We start from the raw sequence: 27928 nt of genomic DNA, 5'->3' as shown, positions 1-27928 counted from the left end.
CTTTATTAGGGAACTGAAGCATGTTTAACCAGGATCGAGTGCAGACTTTACAAATGAAACCCTCAATCATCAAGACAGAGATTGATTCTGTTTCATATGCCACACCGTTTTGATTTAAAGGGCTTGTATCATACTTTTTTCTCTCTTCTGAGGTCACATTACAATGTTGGTAAGGAAATAAAAAAATATATGTGTATGAGATTTTTATTTCTTTTTTTATAATATCCTGCTTCCTCATTAGCATCACTGGCATGTAAATATACAGTCCTATATTAATGTTGCGACTTATGTATGTCAGAAACCTAGCTGGGAAATGGAAAATATATATATATATTTTTAGTACAGTGTGTTCTTTTATCACAAAAGATCAAGGAAAATTATATTCCTTATTATATGACCTCTTAAATTTTTTTTTGACAGTCTGCACCTTATCTAGAGACAGAAAATTGGGTGCAGAGCTCCAGAGATGGCAGTCACACTGACATGCGTTCAACCTCAGGGGCCATTAAACTTCACCTTTTTCAGTAGCAGGGAGATTTGACTAAGTGAACTCAGATGCCCTTACGCTTGAATGCAAAGGAGGACAAGGTATTTACCTATCTCAGCAAGCCAATCTGAGACAGCGTCAGCATCTCTGCTGGGGTAATCTCCTTCCAGGAAAAACAATGTGCATTCCAATTTTCATCACTTCATTTAATGAGCCCCGGGGTTGCATTTTTGTCTGTTGTTTGGAGTCCTTCGAGAGTCTTTGCTAATTCAAATAGGAATGCTGTTGTAGTGTTCTCATATGTTTGCAGAATACCAAATAAATATCCTCAACCTACATGCATGTGTGCGTATATGGTTGTGAGTTTCCTACAGACAATAAGAATGGGATTTGGAAGTGTATGATTTATGTGTGAAATTCAAATCCAGAGAGATTTATTTTAGATGTCTGCAAATATTAATGCATCATTCATGGAGATGATACCATCAAGCCTCTGTGAAATGAAATGTGGCAACAGCACAACCCTCCTGAATTTACAAAGGCAACTCCAGGACCACTGGAAATGTTGAGCAGTCTTTGTTGTAAAAAAAAATCTGTGCTGTATATTTTTATTTTGTATTTTTACACACACATGTATGTATGTATGTATATAACATTTTCTATAATTTTTGTAATTTTGGTTTTAAAATGGTCATACTGCTCTATATGAAAACAAATGAATATAAAATAATAAAATATAAATAATATATACAGTGTATCCTCCTTCCTCAATATGTACATCATTTACATGCAACTTGGTAGTCATGTTAAAGGTGAATTCTTATGGTGAGTAATGATTTATATAAGCATGCTTTTCATTGTATTTTATATCCTCCTATCCCCTGTATAGTAACCAGGTCTTGACTACCATTGATTTGAGATATAAAACAGCCTCCATTAACTAGGCAAACAGTGAAGTCCATCTGTTGTTTAAACAGATCAAAACCCTAGTATGCCCATTACTTTGTTTTCAGAATGTGATTATAATTTTGTTCAGTGTAGAGAAATAAGCCAAACGCAGCTGCATGAGTAACTTAGGAACACCTGTTTATTTAGAAATTCCGTTTGAGTGAGAATCACAACTGGATGTCACTTTATTAGGTTTTTTGTCTCTTGGAACAATGATAATAGCGACCTCTATGGATTAAAACTGACAGATGTTATAATCACGCAGTATGAGTCAACGCGCGTTCTTTCTCTCTCACTGTAGGGTCATAATTCATCCTCATTATGATTCTATAACAGTGCTGCTTTCCACAAAACTACCAGCACATCTTTCCATCAGTGAACCAATGCATTGCGCTCCTCATTTGCAAGTCACTTTGAATAAAAGCATCTGCTAAATCAACACAAGTCTTTTGAATAGAATCACTTTTGTTGTTGTTGATTTGAATAAAATAAAAGCATCCGCTGAGATATGACAAGAATATAAGTCTCATCATGTTACTTGGAACGCAATCATAAGTGCGGTTTTCCATGTGATACTTTCTTTTGGCCATGACCTTTTACGTATTCCCTAATGAATAATAATCTCGTTTATGGTCAGAAGATTGTGAAACGCGTCTGAAGCGTTCTATCGGAACGCCAGATACTGTACATTGAGCTCTTGAACCGCACAGGGTTCCATCGAGCAAATCAGATGCAAATAGGCGTGACTTCGAATTCATCCAGCTAATCGTCGCGCAGTGGGCGTGGCTTCGCACCGGCGTTGTAAACATTGTAAAGCAGGAGTCTGGAGGTGTGTATAAATATCAGTGCGTCTCCAGTGCTGTCTTATGAACTCATGCCGCGCATCAGCTGCTTGTAGACCGCACTGTTTCCGTGGAGCTGACGGCAATCTGCTCACGCTACAGGTTGGTCTGCACTTCTGGACCTTTATCTTTGTGGATTTTGAAACTCATGAATGATGTCACTGTATACTTTCAAGGGTACAAACTGACATGCGTGCTTGAGTGAGACATGTGCGCTTTGATTTCTGCGGATCTGTATCTCACTGGTAGTGGCGAGTTGCGCGTAAAGGTGCGTCTTTTCTCATTCCGTGCCATGCATTGCGCGCTCGTGTGTTTTATCCAGTGCCGCTTTTACATGCGAGACCGCTCAGACATCTTATAGAAAAAACTATTCCGGTTCTGTGAGTTTGCGAGTGTTTAACATGATTCACCGGTGCAAGTTCAGAGATAAAGAGCATTAACAGCTCGCGATTTTACATGCGCATCATTTCACCTGAGCACCTGATCGATTTGACAGTTTAATTGACAGATTGCAAATCTTACATTCTTATGTAATAACGGTTAGATAGCCTATGTAATGTGATATGAGAATGTGGTACAGTAGGGCAGATATTAAATCTTATATCGCGCACTTGTATAATGTGGTAACAGATAGGATCGTTTAGTTGAGCATAGTGTACTGTATATTGTGTAGTACAGTGTGATGTGTGGAGTCAGCATAGTACTGTGAGGGATAGTGTATTATGCTAATAGTACAGTATGGTATATTACAGTATAATGTGGGATCATAGTATTTTCTTTTGAGTTATATACCTCAAATATAAGCATGCACCTTTACCTTTACCTTTCCCACGACACCTGGAAAGTAGGACCCTGTGAAGGAGGACAGTTTCCACCCATTTCATCATCATCTTGGAAATCAAGGTATGCAGTGCTCTATCACTATCCATTGTGCATGTGACAATACTGAAAAGCATACTTCTGCTGGAAATCAATGGTGTTTGTCATTAGATTGTGATGTGATGCTTTACGGTATCAAAGACAAAGATGATTTTCATACTGCACATACTGTGAAAAGGTCATTGTTATAGCGTCTACGCCTCTGTGGTCACCAGACGAATGGCATGGTACCAAGCCAGAAGTTCATGTGTGGAATTATTGCATGCAGCAAGTGCTCATAGACTCTTCTGTGTCCAAACAATGCAGAGCGGCAGCAAGTTGTTTTCGTGCATCTGTGAAATTCTAGCCCTCATATGTGGTGCACAGCAAGTGGGCAGTTGTTTTGTTCAAGCCCCATTCATCAGGCACTAAATGTTGTGTGAAATTGTAGAGGGCAGATATTTCTCTCTCTGTCTCTGCTGTGTGAGAGGGTTGGAGTTTATTTATTCGTTTAGACTACTTGTTAGTGGAAACAAGTAGTATGAAACCTTTTCAAACGAGTTATTCCTTGGTGTTAGTCCTTGGTGCAGTTTTAGTTTGAGCAATTTTAGTAATTCCCAGCTAACAGGAAACATTCTCAGAATGTTCTTAGCAAGGTTCTCTTAAAGTTAAGAATGAACATTTTCCAACATTTTAATATGACTTTATTTGGTTTTTACGAATGTTCTAAATATGCCTCTGAAAAAAAGTAAAACATGAAAATAAAACAAAGCTTTAAATATAAAACAAAAATGACACAAAATATTTTATTTTATATTTCTATAAAATAAAAATAAATATCCCAGCAATAGAAACCAGAACTCATGCATTGTGGGCAGGGGTCTTGTGTGTGAGTGCCAGTTATTTTAGGCTGTTCATTAAACACCTATGAGATGCAATGGGTGGCTTCAGGCTGACCTAGTTGAAGACAGGTGGAGGTGGACAGATGTCCTGTTGCAGTGTGTGTGCATGTATGTATGTGAGTTTAGGACACACAGTGTTCGAATCCGGCTGATAACTGTTGCTATTGCAGCAGCCTTCGAATCAGGTGCATGCCTGTCATGTGTTGAAATGAGCTTACTTGTTTGCGCTCCAGTTCGGTCAGTTTTGAGGTTCTATTTCAGTTAGTATACTGCTTTAGATAGCAGACAGCAAGGCAGATGACTAGGTTTTGGAACAGAGTCCTCTATATTCCCAATGCCTGTGTCTCTCTCTTATTCTCTCTTTCATCCTTTCTCTTGCCTCTGGGCTAAATCTAGGTCTGATTTATCAAACAGCTTGTAACTACAGTCCACGCCTGACCACAACAGATAAAATCCTTGAAATATCACTAAAGACTTATGAAAGATTACATGTCGAGCACCTTATCACCAATGACTCACATGTTTCAAGCTGCAGTTGGAAAAATCTCATAAATGGCGTATCAAAAGCATTGTGAACCTTTAGTTCATAACTATCAAGTAATTATCCGCTCCATTCCTTGACAACAATATAAACACATCTGTAATGATGAAAGGAGTAGTTCACCAAAATAAATGCTCTGTCATTTACTGTTGTTTCCAATCTGTACCCTGTAACTTTTTTCAGTGGAAAAAAGAGAGAAAAAAAGATGATTATTTGAAGAATATTCATGCAGTTGTTTTCCACACAATGAAAGTTTATAGCGAGGTTGACTGTCAAGCTGTGTTATTTTGATATTTTTTAATACTGCTATTGTAGTGTTATTAATTAAGTTTTAGTGTAAGTTTATGTTCTGTGCTTTTATCATTTTTTTAAATCTTTAAAAACTTGTTTATATTTATGTCACACTGTAAAAAAAAAAGTTTTGTCAACTTAAAAAAATAAGGCAACTTATTGCAAGCACTTTTTTGAGTAAACTTAACAAACGGGGACTAATGTCCACCCAACTTAAAATAACTTAATATCACAAGTTGCCACAACATAAATAGTCGTGTTAACCTAAAAAATATCAGAACAAAATATTTTTTGTTTACTGAACACAAGGCCTATTATCTATAAGCACACACAATTTTAAAGTGAAAAGTGACAAGACATTCAGCCAAGTATGGTGACCCATACTCAGAATTCAAGCTCTACATTTAACCCATCCAAAGTGCACACACACACACCCAGAGCAGTGTTCATCATTTATGCTGCGGCACCCAGGGAGTATAGCTGGGGGTTCAGTGCCTTGCTCAAGGGCACCTAAGTCGTGGTTTTGCCGGCCCAAGTTTCGAACCCACAACCCTAGGGTTAGGAGTCAGACTCTCTAACCACTAGGCCATGACTTAATATTGTTCAACTAGTCTAAATAAATAAAAGACCATAACACGGGTCAAATAACTTTTTTTATTATTGAAAGTTTGTGTCCAAAGCACAAGGACATACCAAGTCGTGTATATTAACTTCTTTACTCAATGCATTTTACACTGAACTCAACACATGGTACATAAAGCATGTTAAATAAATCCAGTGTTAATTATACCTTAATACGTTAGCAGTCTTGTGCCATGAAGTCACATGTATTTAACATTTTTGTTTGTTTTTAAAGGAACTATTACGTGAAAATTACTATATTGCGTATTTTAACATCAACCTAATCCACTGGGCAAAGTTACGTCCAGTGGACGTCTTTTTATGTCTGTGCAGACGTTGAAAAGACGTCCACTGAGGAGACAGAATGTTTTTATGACGTATTTTTTAAAAATGCTTATTACAAAGTTTTTCATGTAATATTTCTATTTTACTTTAATTTGGCTTTATTTCAGTTGACATAAATATATTTCAGTAGATGTAGTTTTAGTTAACAATGAAACTGCTATCAAGCTCCAAAAAGAATAAAAAACACCCTAAGGAGCCATTCATTTGTCTTAAAGATGCATTCTTGTGTTAGAAAACATATAGATGCAGCAGATTGGAAGGGGATAAAATGCAGGGGTGTGACTATTTTTAACTTGGCGTCTTAAAAATGTGGTGCACATGGTGTCAGATGCTGAAAAAGCATTGAGATCCTTCAATTGTTGGAAATGTTCATCTAAACCAAAATTTAACACTTCAGAAAGTAAGAACGTATCTTGATTAATTAATTTCTATAAAGACCATAAAAGAAATGTATTGCGAGAATCATATAGTATGCTAAAGTCGTAATAGCTTTGTGTGAAGAACACATTCGGCCAAAACATGTGTGACAAGACGCCATTTTAAATCTAATTCTGATTCAACAGATGGGTAGATTATTATGGCAAAATTGCGAGATATATACTCAGAATTGTGAGATATATACTCAGAATTGCCAGATATATGCTCAGAAGTGCAAGATATAACCCCAGAATTTCAAGATATATACTCAGAATTGCGAGATATAAACCCAGAATTTCAATATATATACTCAGAATTGTGAAATATACTCAGAACAGCGATATGTAAAACCAGAATTTCAAGATTTACAGTACTCAGAATTGCAAGATATATACTCAAAATTGCGAGATATAAAACCAGAATTTCAAGATATATATTCAGAATTGTGAGATATAAAGTATATACAGAATTGCGAGATATAAACCCAGAATTGCCAGATATATACTCAGAATTTTGAGATATATCCTCAGAATTTTGAGATATATACTCAGAATTTTAAGATATATACTCAGAATAGTGAGATATAAACCCAGAATTGCCAGATATATACTCAGAATTTTGAGATATATACTCAGAGTTTCGAGATATATACTCAGAATAGTGAGATATAAACCCAGAATTTCCAGATATATACTCAGAATTTCGAGATATATACTCAGAGTTTCGAGATATATACTCAGAATAGTGAGATATAAACCCAGAATTGCCAGATATATCCTCAGAATTTTGAGATATATACTCAGAATTTTAAGATATATACTCAGAATAGTGAGATATAAACCCAGAATTGCCAGATATATACTCAGAATTTCGAGATATATACTCAGAGTTTCGAGATATATACTCAGAATAGTGAGATATAAACCCAGAATTTCCAGATATATACTCAGAATTTCGAGATATATACTCAGAGTTTCGAGATATATACTCAGAATAGTGAGATATAAACCCAGAATTTCCAGATATATACTCAGAATTTCGAGATATATACTCAGAGTTTCGAGATATATACTCAGAATAGTGAGATATAAACCCAGAATTTCCAGATATATACTCAGAATTTCGAGATATATACTCAGAGTTTCGAGATATATACTCAGAATAGTGAGATATAAACCCAGAATTTCGAGATATATACTCAGAATAGTAAGATATAAACCCAGAGTTTCAAGATATATACTCAGAATTGCGAGATACAAACCCAGGATTGCGAATATGGACTCAAAATCTCAATCTCTCTCTCTCTCTTTCTCTCTTTCTCTCTCTCTCTCTCTTTCTCTCTCTCTCTCTTTTATTTTGTGGCCGAAATTGGCTTCCATAATATAGTGTGTCTGTACTTCTATTGATTTTTTTATTTGTTTGTTAGTCCTTAGTCTGAAAAAATGAAAAGATGGATTCTTCAAAATTATCTCCTTGTGTGTTGCATGGAAAAAATTACAACATGCAGGTTTGAGATAACATGAGAGTATATAATGAGTGAATAATGGCCTAATTTTCAACTATTAGTTTATTCATAGCTACCACATTTTGGTCAAATTGTATTCATAAAGCTGGCCCACAGTGCACCTGTCGTGTTTTGTATGTCTAGTGCGTCTGTGAATGTGTGTGATATTTCCAGTGCAGTCTGAGCTTTGGCTTTGGCCGGCCGCAGTCGGGGGGATTGTGGCGTTCATCCACATAATGTCATGACACTTACCTCAGCTCATTTCCATGTAAATGAATAACTACACGGGATGTGGAATATTGACATGAATATTGAAAACAGCGAAAATATGGCAAGTGAATGTACTGATTTATATCTACAAGAGGCCCATCTCCATTTATCACAAAGTTGGTGTCAATTGAAACGTGTAAATTAATTTAGATTTTCTTTTCATCTGTGTGAAATTTGATGGATGGGTTAATTTGTGTTTGAGGTGTATATTAAGATTTGGTAATTGGTTAATTCTAGGTTCTGGTTAAAAGCCAGGCTGTCAGATTGTAGATTGCATTTGGCTGTCAGATTGTAGAGCATAAGAGTGCTGATGGAGCTGTAAGTCTCGAGAGACTGTGAAGTGTGTAGCTATTTTAAAAATGGAAGACTTGTGGTTGTTGCTACATAAAATGGTGGCAATACTGAAACAATATGTTGAGAAGTCAACTAACAGCAAGTCGAATTGTAATACTGTACGTGTTTTTGTTTTATTAGTTTAGAAGTATCCTTTAAGAACTGGAATTCATTGTTTAAGTAAAGCTTGGCAATATAAAATTCTTATCAATTTTGACACACTTTTTATTCAGCCATAAATTAAAATAAATAAATAAATAAAATAAAAAATTATGCAATGAATATATATATATATATATATATATATATATATATATATATATATATATATATATATATATATTTATATATATAGTGAAAAACAGTATGTATTATATTATATACTTGTAAAAGAATATGCCTTATGTTACATTTTGAGTCTTCATGGCAATGACTGTTGGAAAAAATCATTTGTTTAGGACAAATGCATGACTACTGAGTCACTGAAAATTTGTATTTTGTCAAATCGCCCAGGCTTATTTATTAAATGGCAGGAATTTCTCCATAACAAGGAAAATCGGTGATTTAAATAACAGGGCATTACTCCTGAAGATGAATGGCATCTTTGGTTGCCATGTATAAACAATTTGATTTCAGGCATATGCATGTTACAAACACACCGGTGCGTACAAGCATCTGTGCGTTTACAAGATCGATGAAAATCATCCTCATAAAATTTTTCACCTTGATCACAAATGGACCAAGCAGCTTGATTAAGCCACACGTGTGCATTCATTACTTATGACCAAAGATTGCTCGAATCCATCCCGAAGAGCCTCAAGGTTATGAATTTGCAGGTGTATCCTGACAGCGCCATATCTCTCAGACGGCATATAATCTCTCGGTTCACAAAATGAACAGCAGGTTTGTCAGGCCTGATGCCTGTCAGAAGGTAGAGTAATTCATTGGCTGTCAGAAGGCAAGCAACAGCCTCATTTTCAACGCAGACTGTCAGATGTTACCAACAAACAAGCTAAATTGAAGAGGCTTGAGGAATACCAACAGCTCTCTTGGCTGGAATTGAAATAAAATAAGAGTCCAGTGGCTTCCATTTGGGAAATATATTTTTGGCACTGAAGAATATTGATGAGTCTGGTGGCGTCAATTCACAACAAGTCGTAAAACTAACCACCAATTTGTAGTAAAGGAATGCAATGCAGACTTGATTGCTGTCAGGAAAATGACTGGTGACTACAAACCAGGGTATACCTGGCAGGAGCAAACACCTGTTCCAAGCCGCTAATGTATGGGTTGCTAGGAAAGACAGTGAGATTGCTGCATGAGCCTGTAATAATACAGACAGTAGTATCCCCTCAGGATGCATGTTAACAGAAGTGTTGCATGCACAAGGGCCGCTCGCTTTCTCCAAAACTGGCTCGTAGCCCCTCGAGGGATCTTTGTTCCCCAAGATGGAGAATGGTATCGGTCCTCTTATCACCATCTTCATCTGTAGTTGGGTTTGGAGCTCCGCCATGTTGACAGACAGAAATGGAGCCATATGTCTGAGAACGCGCTGACCCTCCTCAACATGCATGTGAGTGATACAGCTGTCTGTTATCCTGGTATCCTGGCGGTGTGTGCAGAGTTTTTTTTTTTTTGGCAGATCCTCACTTGAGCACAGTCTCAGGGTTAAATTATAAATAACGATGACAGATAGACAAGAACATACAACAAAAATTATTTATGGCATGAGAGATGCCGCTCAAGTGTTTTCTCGTGTGAATCGCTTGTGTTTGTCGGGATGCTGATTATTGATTCTAAAGGGGGTTTAGTTTGGGGGAACGCTGTAATTCAGCTGTATCCTGATAAACAGCAGGTGGTGGTGGCGGTGGGGGGGGGGGGGGGTTGTTGATTAGGAACTGTGGTTGAGACAGATCTGGGAAAATGGAAATTAGAATTGATTGCTGAATTTTAAACTGGACTGAAATGATTCCAGTCATCCTTGCAAAGGAATCCCAGGCTTGTATTTTTGAATTCATGTCTTCACACATGAGTTGAGAAACTAAGGGTGCTTTTAAATGAGTATTTGTCCATCTGTTAGCTGGTGGTGAACTGAAGTGTGCACTGGCCTTGCCATGGTACACTCTTAAAAAAAAAAAGGTTCTATATTTAGATTATTAATATTTTCTCCACGCTAATATATATATATATATATAAATTTAAGAACTGCTCACTGAAAGGTTCTTTGGGGAACCAGAAATGGTTCTTCTGTGACATCATTGTTGCCAAGTCCACCATTACACTGTTGCCCTGTTTTTATTTTTATTTTTTATTCTTATTAAAACTATCTCCCCTGCCCTGCAAAATTAGTTTTGATTAGCAGTTGGACTGGGTTTATTTTGCAGGCCTGGCGATCCTTAATGGCAGCCTTGTGAGAACCCCATTTAGAACCAGCTAATATCACTATAAATGACGAAAGTCAGTAGGTCATGATCCAGTTCCTCAATCTCTTAAAGTTGCAATGTATCGGAAGTGATAGCTCTTTTCTTAAGTATAGTCATGTACAGTGAAATGGATTCTGTAAAAGGAAACAATGTAAGGTGGGGTTTTGGTTCTATCGATTGGTTGTTGATTGGATTGAGGCAAATCTGAATGTAAGTTTGGAGTTGATTGTAAAAAAGAAGTGGGGTTTAAGCGGACAAAAATAAGAAATATATTTATATTTACTTAAATATATTTAAGAATCTATGATCTATGTTACTAGAAAGAAGTCTGAAGTTTCACCTGAAGAGATTTTGACAAAATTACAAATATGCATGAATGAATTGTTCACAACAAGATTAATACCATGCATTTAGAAGATAGGTTGAATTTCAATTCCATGTCAAATTAAGAATATTTACATTACAGTGCACCAAACAACATGGAGGTATTGATCTATGCATTTAAATATCAAGACTACTACTGAAGTTGGCATGCAACCAGATCGACAGTAAAGGTGGTCTGGGGTAAATTTCATGTTAAAATCTATAACTACACTACATCATTATTGGTTAACATAAAATCTAAATTTCTGCTTGCTCACGGTCACATGTATTATAACACAATGCATTTCTCATTGTTGCTTGTCTCTGAAATAATTGTCTTTGGAGAACAGCTTGCATTCTTTGCATCTGTTGCTTGCACCTGAGTCAGCTCCGTTCCGTGTGTATAAAGTTTTGTCTGAAAATCCAAAGGGACAAATATTTCACTAACACCATGAAACTACCATTTTCACCTTCTCTAGTTTGTTATCTAGCTACAGGAAGCGACTACCACTGTTGATGATGCTAATGTACCTTATGGACCCAAAAAGTCCAGATACATTGCCCTATCAGACTCCACTAACTGAAACTATCTTGTTTGCCTTATGTTTTCTCTGAATTCCTAAAAAAGCACCTGCTGTGGAAGATGCATTGCTTATATAAGCACTCACTCTAAAAACTCAAAGCTAAAGCTTCTTCCCCAGGGCAAATCCAGGCAACTGCTTGTTCCACTTATACTATGCACTTCATATTTTGTGACCCCTAACCCTTCAGGCCATGTTTAAGGTCTGGAAATATTTTGCAGCTTGCCTGAGACAGAGAGCTAAATATAGTCATTCATCCTTGTTATTGTGTTAGCATGGTGGCGAGCAGCTTATGCAACAACAGAAGTTGTATTTAGATGTTATTCCAATACAGATGTCCTACATAAAATGCATGTTTAAAATGACATCCTGCTGTTGATATGAACTTGGTGCTGTAACAACCGTTAAGCTTTTGATAAGTTCAGCGCGGAGGCTAATTGCCAACCTGTCATCATAAAAGGCAGTGTGCTAATTTAAGTCATTCAATGCACATGATGCAAAAACAGCACATTTTATTACACCCACTCCACATTTACCTACCTATCAAGCAGGAAGTGGCTGCTACCGGACATTTTTGATTGTAACAATTTATGAAAAAATTTCTGCTAATCTGCTAATCCTAACAGTTTGTTTCCTTAGTTAAGCATGTTAGAAATGCAACCTCTGGAATACATACAGCATTGAGAGTTAATTGCCTCTCTGTGGTGACAACTGATTTATTTTCCATTATAGTGGGATCTAGTCATGTGGACACATTTGGCATGCTTGTTTTCCCTCCAGCATGCTGAAGACCCCTCGATGGGTGCTAAAACTGGTGTTGTGGTGACATGAATGGCAAATAAGCTCAGTGTTCTTTCGGTGTATGTCGGCCACATGTTTGCCCACTGCAGTGACACACCCATTTATCAAGTCCTTCAAATGCAATCTAGCTTGTATTGTGTGCAACTGAGTACATTCCTTACTAGAGGCTACCGACTGCCTGTTTTCCTCAGGGAAATTATCATAGACAAGGTCAAATGTGATCTGTGTCTTGCTTCAGATCATGATCTACTTACTGTCTGGCTAATATTGTTCTGGAACACTGAACACAGGGCAGAGAAAAATGTGATGGTATCATAAAAAGTGACGTGTACATTTTTGTCTCAAATAACCAGGTGTCACTCAAAATGTCTCTTCTATAAGGTTGGGGACTGAGAACAGATTAGAATTAGAATTTGTTTTATGATATTTTGTTCTGTTAGTGTGTGCATTGTTTCAAATAATTTGTCCAGAACACTGTATTACAATCCTTTCTGAATCTACAGCATGTAACATTAGTAAATTATTATTATTTGGCATATAATTGTTTATACCCGTCAATCAAAAAGTTGGTTGTCAAGTCCTTGAGAGGATTTTTTATTTATTTATTTATTTATTTATTTTAGAATAGGGAGTATAAAATCAAGAGATTGGCAGAGGTTGAACATGGCAAGGCTTGGGCAAACGGAGCGTTGAGTTGATCTACGGCCTTAATTTCCACCATATGGCCTTCAGTGTAAAAGTTATTGCTTGATTTCAAACACATGCTTTCTCAGCCCAGTAAACCTACAGGATTGTGGGATGTCAGTCAAGTCTGCTCCCAATGAACTGGAATCAGCTATTAGCCAGCGTGCTGTTGTGTAACCCTGACTTTTGGCTGGATTTTTGCCTGATCGTTGAAGCCGAGACTGAAGCCCTGGAGCTCCACCACGAGATTTCACTTTCGATAAATGTTTGTCTGATATGCACAGGTTTATCATTGACTTCCATTGTCATCATTGCAGGTACTTCCCTACCGCAATCTTCGTTAAAAACCAACACCAGACCTGTTTTCCTGCGACCACCTCTGGCGACTTAAGTGGATTTGCAATTAAAGTAATGCACAATCATCCATGAAATCTCATGAAACAACATTGAATTAAAGAGAGCTACAAGAGACTGAGCAATTAAAGTAGGAAAGGTGGGAAGAATGAGTACAAAGAACGTCTGAAAGCGATACTTAAACCAGGCCTATAACCTGATTTAGGGGGTCACATGCGGTCTGCGGGGACAAGAGAAAGATTTGCAAATCATTAGTGGCTCTTAATTGAATATTTCTCTCCTTTTGTTCGTCGCCATTTCATTTACAAGCTGCAATCGTTCTACCTTTCATGCTTCCAGTGTTTTTAATAAGATTAGCGCTTCAGTTTAAGGCGAAGTCCCTGCAAAAAAAACCTTTAGGTCGCTGGAGAGTTTGAAAGTATGACATGCTATTGTGTTATAATGGCGCAAACGTCAAAAGTTATAAAGAGGTATTGACACTCTTGAATAGTGAGGCTAAATGAAATCTGAAGGACTGCTGCGGTGCAATTTTTTTGTCTGTATAGGTTGCTTATTTTTTGGATATCCTTGGGTGAAGGACAACTTTTGTCTGCATTTACGAACACTGGCTTTTTTTAGATACTTATAGAGTTTTCATTTGTTTGATTGTTTGTATTTAGTTTCAGAAGCAGCTTTTTCCCCCTGTGACCTTCAGCCTCATGCACTGAACAGATTTAGCAGTTTATTTGTACAGTGAGTCACACTACTGCTGACGTGTTGGCTTTGTGCATGTGCGAGTTTCTGTTTGAGCTAACCTGGCAACTGTCACTCTCTCAGCTTGGATTTATCTGTTTTCTCAGCCTATCTGGCTCTCTCCCATTATTCTTTCATCTCAAAAGGCAACTTGAAGCCAACATTCTTCCCTTTATTGCTTCGCCTCCTCCTTAACAGTATTTGGACACTTAAAAAAATGTCTGCAAGTTATTGCATTAGATATCTAAATATCAAACCAAGAAGCATTTGCGCTCAAATGCTGCAGGGTTTTTTTATGTTGCTTTTCTTAAACCTTCTATGCATAATCATCTGACATTTTGTATGATTTTTGGTGGATAAATTAAGTCCGTTCTCTTCAAATTCAACCTTAACATCTTTAGCATACAAAACAGGCTACATTATTTAATGTCATGCCTGAGCACTTCTGTTTTTAGTAAATTGTAATTTACAAAGAGTAATCATTTCGGAGCGTTAAAAGGCATTTCTTAGCCAACTGTTTCCACTTTATTGCTTTATCTCCTCCTACAGTGGACCTTAACAGTAATTGGACACTTTAAAAATATCTAAATGTCATTGCATTAGAAAACTAAATATCAAACCATGTAGCATTTGAGCTCAAATGCTTCAGTAGTTTTTCTAATATTGCTTTTCTTCATACTTTTCACTTAATCAGCTGGTGTTTTGGTGATCTGAGCAAACCTGCATGTGAAAAATGATTAGTAGGCAGAAGTAATTCTGATTGGCTAAAAAGTCTATGCCACGCCCCTTGACTATCTTAAAAAATCTGTTTGTGCTGTTTTTCTTTTAGAAATGCCATTTGGTTTGACATTTTGTTTCTAACGCAGTGACATTTAGACAGTTGTAAGTGTAACTTGTCCAAATAATTCTGTAGATTCAACTCCACCCACAACATCCCAAGAAAAGTCCCAGCATAAGAGTTTTGCGGCTCATGCAATCAGCTGGCTGCTCAGACTGACCTGTGGGTCAAGTCAATAGTCTCTCTGAAATCGTCACACATAGCTTACAGCAGCAGGTGCCGCTGGCAATTCACAGGCCCAGACACGTCGCAGCTGCATTGCATCAGCACAAAACACATCACCACACACATCTGCTGGTGTAAATCTCAGCTGAAGTCTGCCAAGATACACAGCGCCTATCTTTCAGAAGGCTGTATCAGGCAGACTGCTTGTCCTTGAGAGTGATCTGCAATGGTATCATGTTAACTAATAGCATTAATAAAGTCTGCAAGTCTGTTTGCAATCCATTTTTGTTCATTAAACATTTTTTTGAGTAAAATGGAGTATTCATTCAAAATTGGAAATTAAATTGATTGGATCATTTAAAAAATGACATTGAGGTTAATTTATTATATTTCTGATAAACGTTTACCAAGACAAACTGATTAATGCACTGATTAGTTATGCACTCATTAATCATGCGCAATAATACTAGCAACATGCATGAGTAAATAATTAAGGTCAATTTTGATTTCTTGTTGAATCAGTAGTGCATGTTCAAACAGTTGTCATAAAAATGTCCTAAAATGCAATAAAAAATAGAGAGAGATGTGGGACACTAATGTTTGTATTCACTAATGGTGGAGTTTGGGGCCCGTAAATGAAGTTTCTTATGCTCGCCAAGGCTGCATTTATTCAATCACAAATACAATATATACAGGAATATTGCTAAATATTATTGTAATTTAAAAAAAAATGTTTTCATATATATATATATATATATATATATATATATATATATATATATATATATATATATATGTGTGTATATATCAAAATGTAATTTATTCCTGTGATTCAATAATGAATTTTCATCATCAGTACCCCTTCAGTCTTCAGTGTCACTTGATCTTTCAGAAATCATTCTAATATGCTGATTTGCTGATATGTTTGAATGGTAGTGTATGTAAGAAAGCTGAATGTAAAGATGTACAAGCAAGTCAGAATCGTGTTTCACAGTCTGATGTCCCTTTTGTGCCGCGGGTCACTGGTGGAGGCTTGATGGGGCTCCTGCCGGAGGAGGTTGAATGCCTCCAGCAGTGCATTCAGAAAGCACCTCGGGGAGCTTGGGTTAGTTATGCATGTATGTTACATTATGTGATCTTCATGTATGGAGAAATGTCCCAATGCAGAAATAACTCAATTAAATCTTTTTTCTAACTCCCTTTCTTTTTTTCTCTCTCTCATTGTATAACAAATCTGATGAATTTGACATGATTTTTCCACCAGTGCTTTCTGACTAAAGGCATAGTTTTGCTCCCAGGGTGATGGAAGAATGTTAAAATTGCAGGGTAAAGGGTATTTACGGAGATGAGGAGACCAGTGTCTGTATTACACTGGGAATCCATCTTTCACCAAGCCAGTTTAAAGCCAACTTCATTGACCAGAGGAACTCTGACTGTCTGAGCTGCTGTTGAGTTACTCAATATCAGGTTACAGCACAGTGTTGCATTTGATTAGAATGCATGTACCTTGAGAATCAACCCGTGACTATAAACTAGAGACGCTTTTCACAATGTTTGATATCAAGTAGCATTTTCATTTAGGAGAGTGTAGCGAAAATACTGCTGCAAGGGAGTTTATTGCATCACTACACAGCTTCCCACATGGTTTTAATGACATTCTCCAAATTATTCATAGCAATTATATTCATTTTAATTGCAATAAAAACCACAATAAAATGTTACAAAATATTTCTATTGAAACAAATGGGGCTCTTTTGAACTTTCTGTTCATTAAAGAGTCCTGAAAAAAAAAATATTAAGCAGCACAACTGTTTTCAACTTTGATAATAATCAGAAATGTTTCTTTAGCAGCAAATCAGCATATTAGACTCATTTCTGAAGAATCATGTGACTCTGAAGACTGGAGTAATGATGCTGAAAATTCAGCTTTGTATCACAGGAATAAATTAAATTTTAACATACATTCAAATAGAAAAAAGTTATTTTAAATTGGAATAATATGTCTCAACATTATAATATACAATATACATATACAATAAATGCAGCATTGGTGAGCATAAAAGACTTGTATCATAAGCATTAGAAAAATCTCACTGCTTGCAAATCCATGCATTTATACGGTATCTCGCTACCATTTGAACCCTTCCTTAAGGTTGCAGGTTCATCTTGTCCAGAGATCATCCCATCCTGAATCCACATCGCAAGTCAGCTTCAACACAAACCCTAACATTAACTCAAGCCCATGTCTTGTTTTCCACTTGATGCTTTTCCTCTAGTCATTTCCAAAAGGATGCTGTTCACCGCTCGTTCAACTTCTCTTGAACTTTCTGAAATGATTCTGTCCTAAGAAGCGGGATAATTAGCTGCCATGGAGATTTGCACACTGTCATCCGTAGAGCGTGTGATTGTGATGCTCCGGTTGCCGTGCAATTTTGCCGTCCATCGGCGGATCTGGATCTCAGGTGGTTGTAGTAATTACCGGAAATGATTTGACTTGATCGTGGCATCTTCACTGCGCACTGCTGCTCTACCTCGTGTCTTTTGTTCGTCTCTCAGCGGTGGAGGTGGCTGTAGCTCTGCTGGTCTTCCAGCGCGTAATTAGGAGTCTACAGGTGCAACAATAGCCCCAGTGGAGGGCCGGAAGAATGATTGACGCTAATTAATTTGGTACAATGGTGTAATCGGTGTTGAACATGGCCATGTGGGTGTCTGTGTGTGTGTGTGTGTGTGTGTGTGTGTGGCTTTATGAGCTCTTTTGTTCCATGTGAATTCTGTCCAGGTCTGCAGGGAGACTCTCTGCACCGCCTGTCCAACATCTCTTCACACCGATGCCTTTCTTTCTCTCCTGTTCTCTCCTTTCTCTTTCATCCTTGCCAACTCTTTAACATGGGTTTTTCGCATTTAGATTCTTCTGCTTCACAGTCCTTATCTACTGTCTGGATGCTGTATTGTGTAAAGTGCTGAAATATGTTTCTGTTAAGGACTCTTTGTGCACGTGATGGGTCTTAGTCTCTGTGGTAAAACGATAACAATCTTCTCCACAGAAATGGCAGTCTTGCTCCTCAGAGCAAGTCTTGCTCGCTAGAGCAGTAGATCATCCAAAATAGAACAATTTGTCATCCTTTTCTTATTCCCATGTATTTTTCTTTATATGTGGAACACAAAAGGAGATGTTCGGTGGAAAGTCGCGGCTGCTTTTTTTCATTCAAAGGACCAGGATGGTTAGTTTGAATTCCAGTCTCCAAAAAGAACTGAAAAGCACAAGCACTATAAAAGTAGTCAGTATTACTATAGATTACTGTATTGTTTTTAGAATAAGTCTCTTTAGCACACCAAGGCAAAAAAATATAGTAAATTCCGTAATATTGTAAATTATTATTACAATTCAAAATAACAGTTTTTTATTTGAATATATTTTAAGATGTAATTTATTCCTGTGATGCAAAGCTGAATTTTCAGCATCATTACTCCAGTCTTCAGTGTCACATGATCCTTCAGACATCAGCTGATTTGATGCTGAAGAAATATTCTTATTATATTATCAATGTTGAAAATAACTGCACTTTAAAAAGAACAGTGTTTATTTGAATATGTGTAAGTATGTATAAAGTATTATATATTTTACTAACAATGTTGCTATTTAATGGTAGCGGATATATAATATAAAGTCTTGTAAACCCCTACACTAGCTTTGTGTGAAAACAGACCAAAATGTAATTCTTTGATTCTAAAATCTTGGTGCCGCCCCCCCCCCACCCCCCCACCAAAAAATCATGAAAATGCTGCATCTCTTTCACAGCCAATAAGAACATATTTGACGGATTTAATATGGTTTTATGTTGAGCCATATTTTAAACCAACGATTTGACATCATCAACTTCATACAGTTCATTCTGTTATCATGTGACCTTAATCTAGGAAATAAGTCAGAAGGACTACTTTCATTATGATGCTTTTTTGGAGCTCGGTAGTAAAAATAACCATCCACGTTTATAGTTGCTAAACAGAAGCTTAGACTTTTTTGCCTAACATCTCATTAAGTTTTCCATAGCGGAAGGAAAGTCAAATGGCTTTGGAACAAAAGGGTACATAAATGATGACAAAACATTTTTGGTGTGGATTTGGATTTGGATGTGGAGTGGATTTGGTGGGTTGTTCATTTAACACTAAATACCCATAACTAAATTTCCATTTTGTATTTTTATTCAAGCAGAAAACCATTTGGTCTTGATTCTATATTTACTTAACATGACGTTTAGTTATAAAAACATATTCAGGTCCCATAGCACTTTTTTTCCAAAGCCAGACACTGACCCACATATCTAACCTTTTTCTCCAGGGCTGGTTAGTTTGCCTGGCTGTTAGAAAGCACCAACCCTGCACTTTGTGGCTGCTTGAGTATCTAATTTAGACTCCACTGCTATAATTTAAACCCTCTATAACTGAATACTTCTGAGACCACACACATTCCATATATAAAACGTACCCTCCAATATTAAAAATATACTTGCTCCATTCATAAATATGAGTATGACTGTGAAAATAGCTCGCACCTGTGTTTATGGCGCCAAACTTGCATTATTTCGAGTCCTTTTATGTCTGAATCTTTGGAGCTCTTTAATCACTGATTCTGTGCTCCTCTCCCACAATCACGAGGAGATGGGCCCTGTAATCAAGCTCAGTCCACATGACAATCAGAAGATACACTGAGGCTCTGAGTAAAGAACATAACGCCTCTGTTTGTCTTGTTCATGACTGAGCATCTTTCACAGCTATTCAGTACATGAATTGAAATCGGAACCCATTTACCTGTTTTTCGTATAGATTTCTGCTTTGCACCATCCACTGTATATGCATATGTTCATGAATATGTAATATGTATATGCATATGCATATGCACAGTCCATGTATTTATCTATCTGTCTATGTGTATGCTTATGCATAGGTGTATTTATAAGCATTTGTGTGTGTGTGTGTGTGTGAATATGTATATATGCATATGCATTTTCATGCAAATGTGCACATACAGTACATATATAGTATATACTGTAGTTTATTATGTTGTTTAATACATAAATATATTGTTTACATGTTTTTTATAAAAAATGTAGAACAAAAATTTTAAATACATTAAATAAAATACATTATATCCACTCAAAAATGTACACTGAATCAAGTTTCATGAATAATAAGTTCTGCAGAAGCAATTCATTTTAGGGCTTAATTGAAAGTAATGATAACTTGTAGATGATTTTGATTTTAATTAACCTCTTATTGATTCAGTGAGTTCTTTCTGTGAATGATTCATCAGACTAATTCAACTTTTATGAGTCTTTTTAAACAAATCATTGAAAGATCCTGTTCATGAGAGTCATTTGCTAATGAATCAGACTCCACTGCTTATGCCGTATGTTTGGTTTGTGTGCTTGCAGTTTGTTCAGCTTAATAGAAAGATATGTTTTCTTACCTCCTTAGAATTTTTATTCAAAGAAAACAATGTTAGTTTATATAAAATAAATAATCGTTAATTTCTCCTCTGAAATTACTTTCTATTTCAGGCGACATCACCAACCCGTCTTATTTTAGATGACAAATAGTTTAAGGCAAGTATGTCATGTTGGCTTTAAAGATAACACATTTAGCACACAATGCATTAGTAATTGCAATAGAATATTCAGCAGTGAATAGCAAAGAATAGTGATTTAGTTTTATTATTTCTGAGGCAAAAAGTTATTAAATTTTTTTTATTTATTTATTTTTTTATAATATGCACCTACACTGTTCACTAATGTACAATAAGACCCAGAGCAGTTGTTTGGCTTGCATATAGATTTGGTTTTATTTGCATTGTCTTTTAGGGTATATTAGCATTTCTATATCCTCTCATGCTTCTAGACGGTCCCACATTTTCTTTATTTTCTGGCTTGATTTCCTCTGTAAATGCTTTTAATGGGTAAATCTGGAAAGAGGCAGTGCTGGCAGCAGGGGTTTGGTTTGGTTTTGCGGTCTTGTGGGACTTGTGTATTGTTTTTGTGGGGCCTCTGCTCTGAGCTTTAGGGTATGCAGTGGGACGAACAGAGCTTGAAAGGAGTGTGTGCGGCATTTTCTCCAAGGAACGAGGAAGGCAGTTCCTTCCCACCAAATTTAGATGAGAAAATAATCAACAGTACAAAAATAAAACAAAACAAATATTATGTAATATGAGATCAAATAGTGTGGACTCAAAGCACTCAGTTCTCTAAAGTTTCGCATGAGCAGATGAAGTTTCAGAGGGAAGCAGCATCTGGTTTGAGCTCATCGGTGTCCCATAAGACATTACATGCAGCCTAATAATCCAATCATAATCCGACTGGAAGTTTACTTGGAACAAAAAAAAAACCCATCATGTAAGGCACCTCAGTTGGAAAATAAAATTATCTGATTGAGCTGGATTCAAATGAAGTTTATTTCTGACTGAAATGGCATTCATCTTAAATAATCTGTTTAACAGAACAATAATTACATTTTAAATCTCAAAATTTTACAATCGTATTCAAAAAACACTTGCAGAGACACCGTGCCACATATAATCATTTTATTTGGATTGACTGAAATCTGTGCATATTAATGGTTATAGAGGTTTCACAGTGTGCTGTATACAGACATAAAGTCGGTACTGTGATGCAAATGTGTATGATCAATGGTGTTAATGGATCCAGATGAACTGAAGATATGTAGAATGTTTTATACTATTTTTATTAAAGCGGTAAAGAATTTTTAAGCATAAACTTTAAGAGAATTTGATGTGACTCGTTACAGATGTAACAGATATATACTGTACACACACACACATATACATTTATTCATTTAGCTGACGCTTTTATCCAAAGCGACTTACAATTGCTATATATGTCAGAGGTCGCACGCCTCTGGAGCAACTAGGGGTTAAGTGTCTTGCTCAGGGACACACTGGCGGTTCACAGTGGATTTGAACCCGGGTCTCCCACACCACAGGCATGCGTCTTATCCACTGCGCTAACACCACCCCATATATATATATATATATATATATATATATTATATATATATATATATATATATATATATATATATATATATATATATATATATATATATATATATATATATATATATATATATATATATATATATATATATATATATATATATATATATATATATATATATATATATATATATATATATATACACACACACACATACAAATGTATCACAAAATATGAAGCAACACAACTGTTGTCATCACTGACACTGACTATTTCTGAGCATCAAATCTGCATATTAGAATGGTTTCTGAGGATCACTTAAGGTTGGAGTAATGGTGCTGAAAATTAAGCTTTGCATCCAAGGAATAAATAAAAATGTATAATATATTGAAATAGAAAATGGTTATTTTGAATTGAATAAATATTTCACAGTATTACTATTTTTACTGTATTTAATCAAATAAATGCAGCTTTGGTGAGCATAAAAGCCTTAAAGCTTACCAACCCCCAACCTTTGAGTGTATGCACATACTAAATGCACCCCATGAAGGATTTCTTCTGTAAAATGTTATTAAAAAACGATTTATTTCTGTGCTAAGAAACATAGATTCTTACTTGCTCAGGAATGATATCTTTGAGATACTGTCAGTGATCTTGGTGTAGAAAGTCAGATCCATTCTTATATAATCACAGCAACCATAGGGATGCATCAAACCATCAGATTCATCCGTGCAGAAGAGCTAACTCATGTCAAATCAATTACACAAGTAACTTAATTTAAAGTAAAGTAATTTTATATCAACCAAGGTGGCAATAGAGATGGAAGTTCTGTAGTACAACATTATATTATTATATTATATTACATATATATGTGTGTGTGTGTGTGTGTGTGTGTGTGTGTGTGTTTCTTTGATGACATAAGATAGTGTTCCATAAGACGTTAATAAATATCAGATGAACGAAAACATGAATTACATTGGACTTAAACAACTTGAACCCAGAGTGGAGAGTCTGGAGACTTTTTCATCATTTCAGAAGCTGTGTGTGTGTGTGGTACTGAAAGAGAAATCCATGCTTCAGCCTGGCATCTGACTGTTGTCAGGAAGGAGAGGAGGCGGCACTGGCAGAGATAAAGAATGACTGACACATACTGAGAAACCGGAGATAGAGGGATGAGTGTGAGATGAAGAGAAGACACTCGACAAAGTCAAGAAGGAGATCGGTGGCACCGATCCGTAGACAGGATGGATGGACAGGAGGAAGGAACACGGTGTGTGTCTTGACAGGCCGGTCATACTTTATTCTCAAGTTACTTCCTCATGTAGCATGGACAGAAATGTGAAACAGAAGATGGACAAATTCCTGACTGCAATGTGAAGCTCTCTAATAGTTATAACTGATAAATAATGTGTTATAAACATTATACACCGAGCCCAGTAAGGGATGAGAACAAACCAATCGGTCTTCATGAAAGTCTAATGCTGTGGCCATGATACTCTCATAATCGATATTTCCCGCCTGCTGGAGCTAAGTTTAGTGTACAGATGGGATGGACAGGGGATAATAACCAAGACAAACGGGAGGTATCTTTTAGAGAAAGAGTCGAAGAGAAATAATAATGCACAATCAATCACCCTTTCTCCATTACAAAGCTCAACTATTGATTGCTTCAGCATGTTTTTTTTATATTTATTGCATCGCAGTGATTGTTTACACGTTGCATGGCAGTCATAACTCTGACCTTCACATTGTTGTAGAGCCATTATTGCTGTTGGGCACTGCTTGAACCTAATTTACCGGTTTTGGCTCTAGTGTGTCTTTGAACGGTTGCCAGTTTGATATTGACTTGGTTGTGTTGTCAAGCGGGGCCGTAACCACCAAAGACATAAAGCCATGACCCCCTCAATATTCAGATTAGTGCTCGATCGATATGAGGTAATTTTTTATTTTTTTTCCAGTGGCAGCTTGTTAAACTTTTACATGCTCTTTCATACTTTGTGGTATTATTTTTGCAAAGCTTGCTTTTGTCAGTCAGATCTGGTTTACGGTTTGTCTGCTACTTCTTGTGAATTATACATTGTTCTTTGTGAAAAAAGGGTCCACTGCTTACAAATCATGCATTTTGTGGCATTAAAATACAGCTGTTGGTCACTAGAGAATGCTTCTTTGCATTTATTGCATTGCACTGAGAGGCACAATATATCTATTCAAAATAAGTTAACAGATATTTAATTTAACTGTGCATGCACATTTTCCTCTTTTTTTATTTGTATTTTTTATTTAGATTTACATTTGCCATTGTCTTATGGTCACTTAAAGATCTTTTGAAACTTCAGGCCTAACTTCACTTAAAAAAAACAAAACAAAAACAAAGGGAAAATGTACTGGTAATTTTCTGCCAGGACGTTATCCATTCATTGCACTCATTCATTATACTTTACACAACGCAATGCAGTGCAAAACTTAAAATTCAGGTAAAACACCAGTGAAACATCTATATGGAAAATTCATTTTAATATGGTACATTGTGCCCTTTTTTTTTTTTTTTTTTTTTTACAGTGTTATTTTTTATTTGACTCTGGTGTGAATTTTGAGTAACTGCCAATGTGGTATTGACTTGAGTTGTATTTTTCAACATATTTTTATTCTGTCAGGTCTCAATTACAGTCTACTACTAAAATGGATTCTGTTTAGTTTTGTCTTGCAGAAAGTCAAATCTTTCTTACAAACCAGAAAAATTTGTTCAGTGGTAACAAACCATGGATTTTGGAGCACTAAAATACTGTGATTGATCACTAGAACATGGTTTTTAGCATTTATCACATTCCACTGATTGTTTACACCAGTATATCTGTACCATATCCAGGTTAATTTATTAATTATGCATGCCTATTTCTCTTTTTTTTGTGCATTTACATTAGCTTTTATCTTTAGAAATATTTTAATGACACTGTTAAACATAATATTTATCTATTCTTAAAATTAATATATAAATTTCTTTTATGCTGAATATTTAAATTTTGCCTTTTTATATTTAATATTACTGGCCATACTGTAGAAAATAAATATCAGCTTATTGTATATATTTAACATTTTTAATGTATATTGCTCATCTTCTCTAATCCATTGCATGGAAATCATGACTTGCACATTCACAATGTGCTGTATCATTGGTGCTTGGCGAGGCTTGGATGTGGCAGGACTTGCTATATTTGACTCTAGTCTGTATTTTAAGTGGCTGCCAAGTTGACTGCAATTGTCAATTTTTTTTATCCTGTCAGATCTCAGTTTTCAGTCTAATACTTCATGCTAACAATGCATTGTACTTAGAGCAAAGCAAAAAAAGATTCAGTCAAACATGCATGTGCAAGATGCTACTGTTGATTACTTGAGCATGACACTTAAGCTTGATATTAAATGTAAAAGCCTTTATTGTGAGCTTGGCAGGCCTGACTTAGCATATTTGGCTGTAGAGTTAAGTTGTTGTTTGTTGGTTGCATTGACTCGCAAAAAGGTTTAGTGCACATGTACATTTTGACATTTGCAGCTGTCATTTAAAAATGCAATTAGTTTGCTTTTCTAGACATGTTCGGCAGGTCAAACATTTCAGGTCGGGTCTTGCTGCTCTGCTCACCGGTGATTAAGACTTATGTAATGTTTTGTGTGATTGGACTGAGAGTGTCTGTTTACATGGCCGACTGCATGTGGGAACTTGCCAGAAGAACACGGAGTAAAAATGACAGCAATGCAAAGAGAGGTCCAAAAACCCTAGCCTGCAGTTTCTCATAGCTTGTGTTATGACTGCATCCCGACGCTCTGGAATCCCTAATAAGGGACACGGGGTGCTTTGTGGAGCTTGCTTTTTTAAAGAATCGCTATGCATGAACATCAAAGACGCATTTTCTCTCCCGCCCCTCGAAACACAACAAATACGCATTTGCACACACATGCATGCTCTCAAACTTCACAGCTTTGAGTTTCCCTGGCACTACCTCATTACCTACATTTTATAATTAGTGTCAGCTCTTAATTGGCCTCGCAGCGGTGGGTTGCATGTTAAGATCCATAACAAAATATTCCACCTGCCCTGGCATGACCTAATTATCCCGAGCTCTTACAAACACATCTCTAAAATTCAGAAAAAGTGTAACGTGCTGTGCTGCACTTGCTTCATTTAGAAAAATGTTGCTCATTATGGATTTACTGCAGTCTAATTTCGAAAACCATTGGCTGCGAGACAGAGACAAATTGTGGATTGATGAGTTGCAAAGGTGTTTGCCATTTTTGTGTGCATCACGCTCGTTTGTTTTGACCCCGGGCCCCACTGACCAGACTATTACTGGTGCATGGAGCGGTTTGCATGCCGCACAGCAGGACAACGTGTATAAATCAAAGTGAGCAATTGAACCTTTAAACAGCAGATGGGGAAAGAGGGATGCTGGACTTTTCCCCAATTTATTTGGGTCAGATTGCTGGCCGTCTTCATTCCTGTCTCCGTAGACCGCTGGTAGGTCATGAAACGCTCCTCAAATACTTTTGGAGCTCCTTGCATTTGGCTTGCATTGAACGTGCAGAAAACAATTAACATTCAATCAGTTTTTATGCTACTAGAATACTAATGATAACCATTACAGGTCTTATTATTGCATTATGCTGAAATGTTAATAATTCTCTTGGCACCTGGGATGCTGAAGATCTTTCTGTTGCTGAAGAAGCAGTTTTGTGGGTCGTTCAAAAAAATTCCACGTTTGTCCTGATTTATACTGTGTGACAGAAAGGAAAAGAACATTGACAGACAGGACTTTTCTCTCTGAAGATCTTCTAAACATTTCATTCCAACTAAAAGAAAGGAGAAAAAAAGAAGGGCAAGAAGCTGCCCAACTTTGGCCAATTCGGTTTTTCTTTTTCTGTCACTCTCCAATGGAAAGTTCTTCCCCTGTAGCCAGTGCAGTTAATAACAAGGCATCAGGCTGCACAAATAAGTAATTATATGTATGAGCCTCAATGTGAAAGGGACACAAATAGCCCTGTCAAAAATGTCCGCATCACAGAATGAATATGCTATGCAAATAGCCTCTGTCAGTAGTGGCAACAGCTAGCAGACTCATTTATCGCCAGCGCATGTGGCAGGGCTTTTTTCAAAGTCTAATAAAAAGATCAACAATAACCAGAGCAAGCGCAACAAGCTAACTCCTTTGTAATTGGGATGACTTACAAAACTCTGATTTAATGAGGTTTTTAAATAAACATTTTATATTCATGTCAGTTTGACAATGGATGGCTGATGAAATTTTGGAAAGAGTCTTAAGTTAGTAGTGAATAATAATAGTAATAAGTTAAACCACATAGCCTTAAATGTGAAGTTATCAACATTGATTTCGGCCTGAAACACATCATTGTTTGCTTATTCTAAAATTGTTTGGGGTCCTAGATTGTCGTAGAATTGAGTTTGCACGTCCATGGGAATTTAGGTTGTGATTTAGGTAATGCAGTGTTTTCTCCATCGCCTCGGGCCCTGTGGGTTTCTGGGAGTCAGGGGCCACAGATACGTCTAATGAATGTCTGATACATGTCTCTCCCACGTGGCCACCATGACTGCAAGAACAAATCTCAGAAAGAGG

The 27928-nt window shown here is 36.5% G+C and overlaps 1 protein-coding gene across 3 annotated transcripts in view; it reads left to right on the top strand.

Moving 5' to 3' along the window:
• Nucleotides 1-2239: 2239 nt before the first annotated feature.
• cemip (cell migration inducing hyaluronidase 1) overlaps nt 2240-27928 on the top strand; it is a 128077-nt gene continuing 102388 nt past the window's right edge. The window contains exons 1-2 of one of the 3 annotated variants that reach the window (XM_059527311.1): nt 2279-2379; nt 3126-3180. The gene's annotated coding sequence lies outside the window, so the exon portion shown is untranslated. Of the gene's footprint in view, nt 2380-2493; nt 2546-3125; nt 3181-27928 lie in introns of those variants that run through there. The other 2 variants (XM_059527319.1, XM_059527301.1) reach the window with 2 other exon arrangements.

The sequence above is a fragment of the Carassius carassius genome, chromosome 3, assembly GCF_963082965.1.
Source record: "Carassius carassius chromosome 3, fCarCar2.1, whole genome shotgun sequence".
Classification (NCBI taxonomy): Eukaryota; Metazoa; Chordata; class Actinopteri; order Cypriniformes; family Cyprinidae; genus Carassius; species Carassius carassius.
Note: the sequence above shows the minus strand (reverse complement) of the source record. Positions and strands in the feature narration are given on the sequence as shown.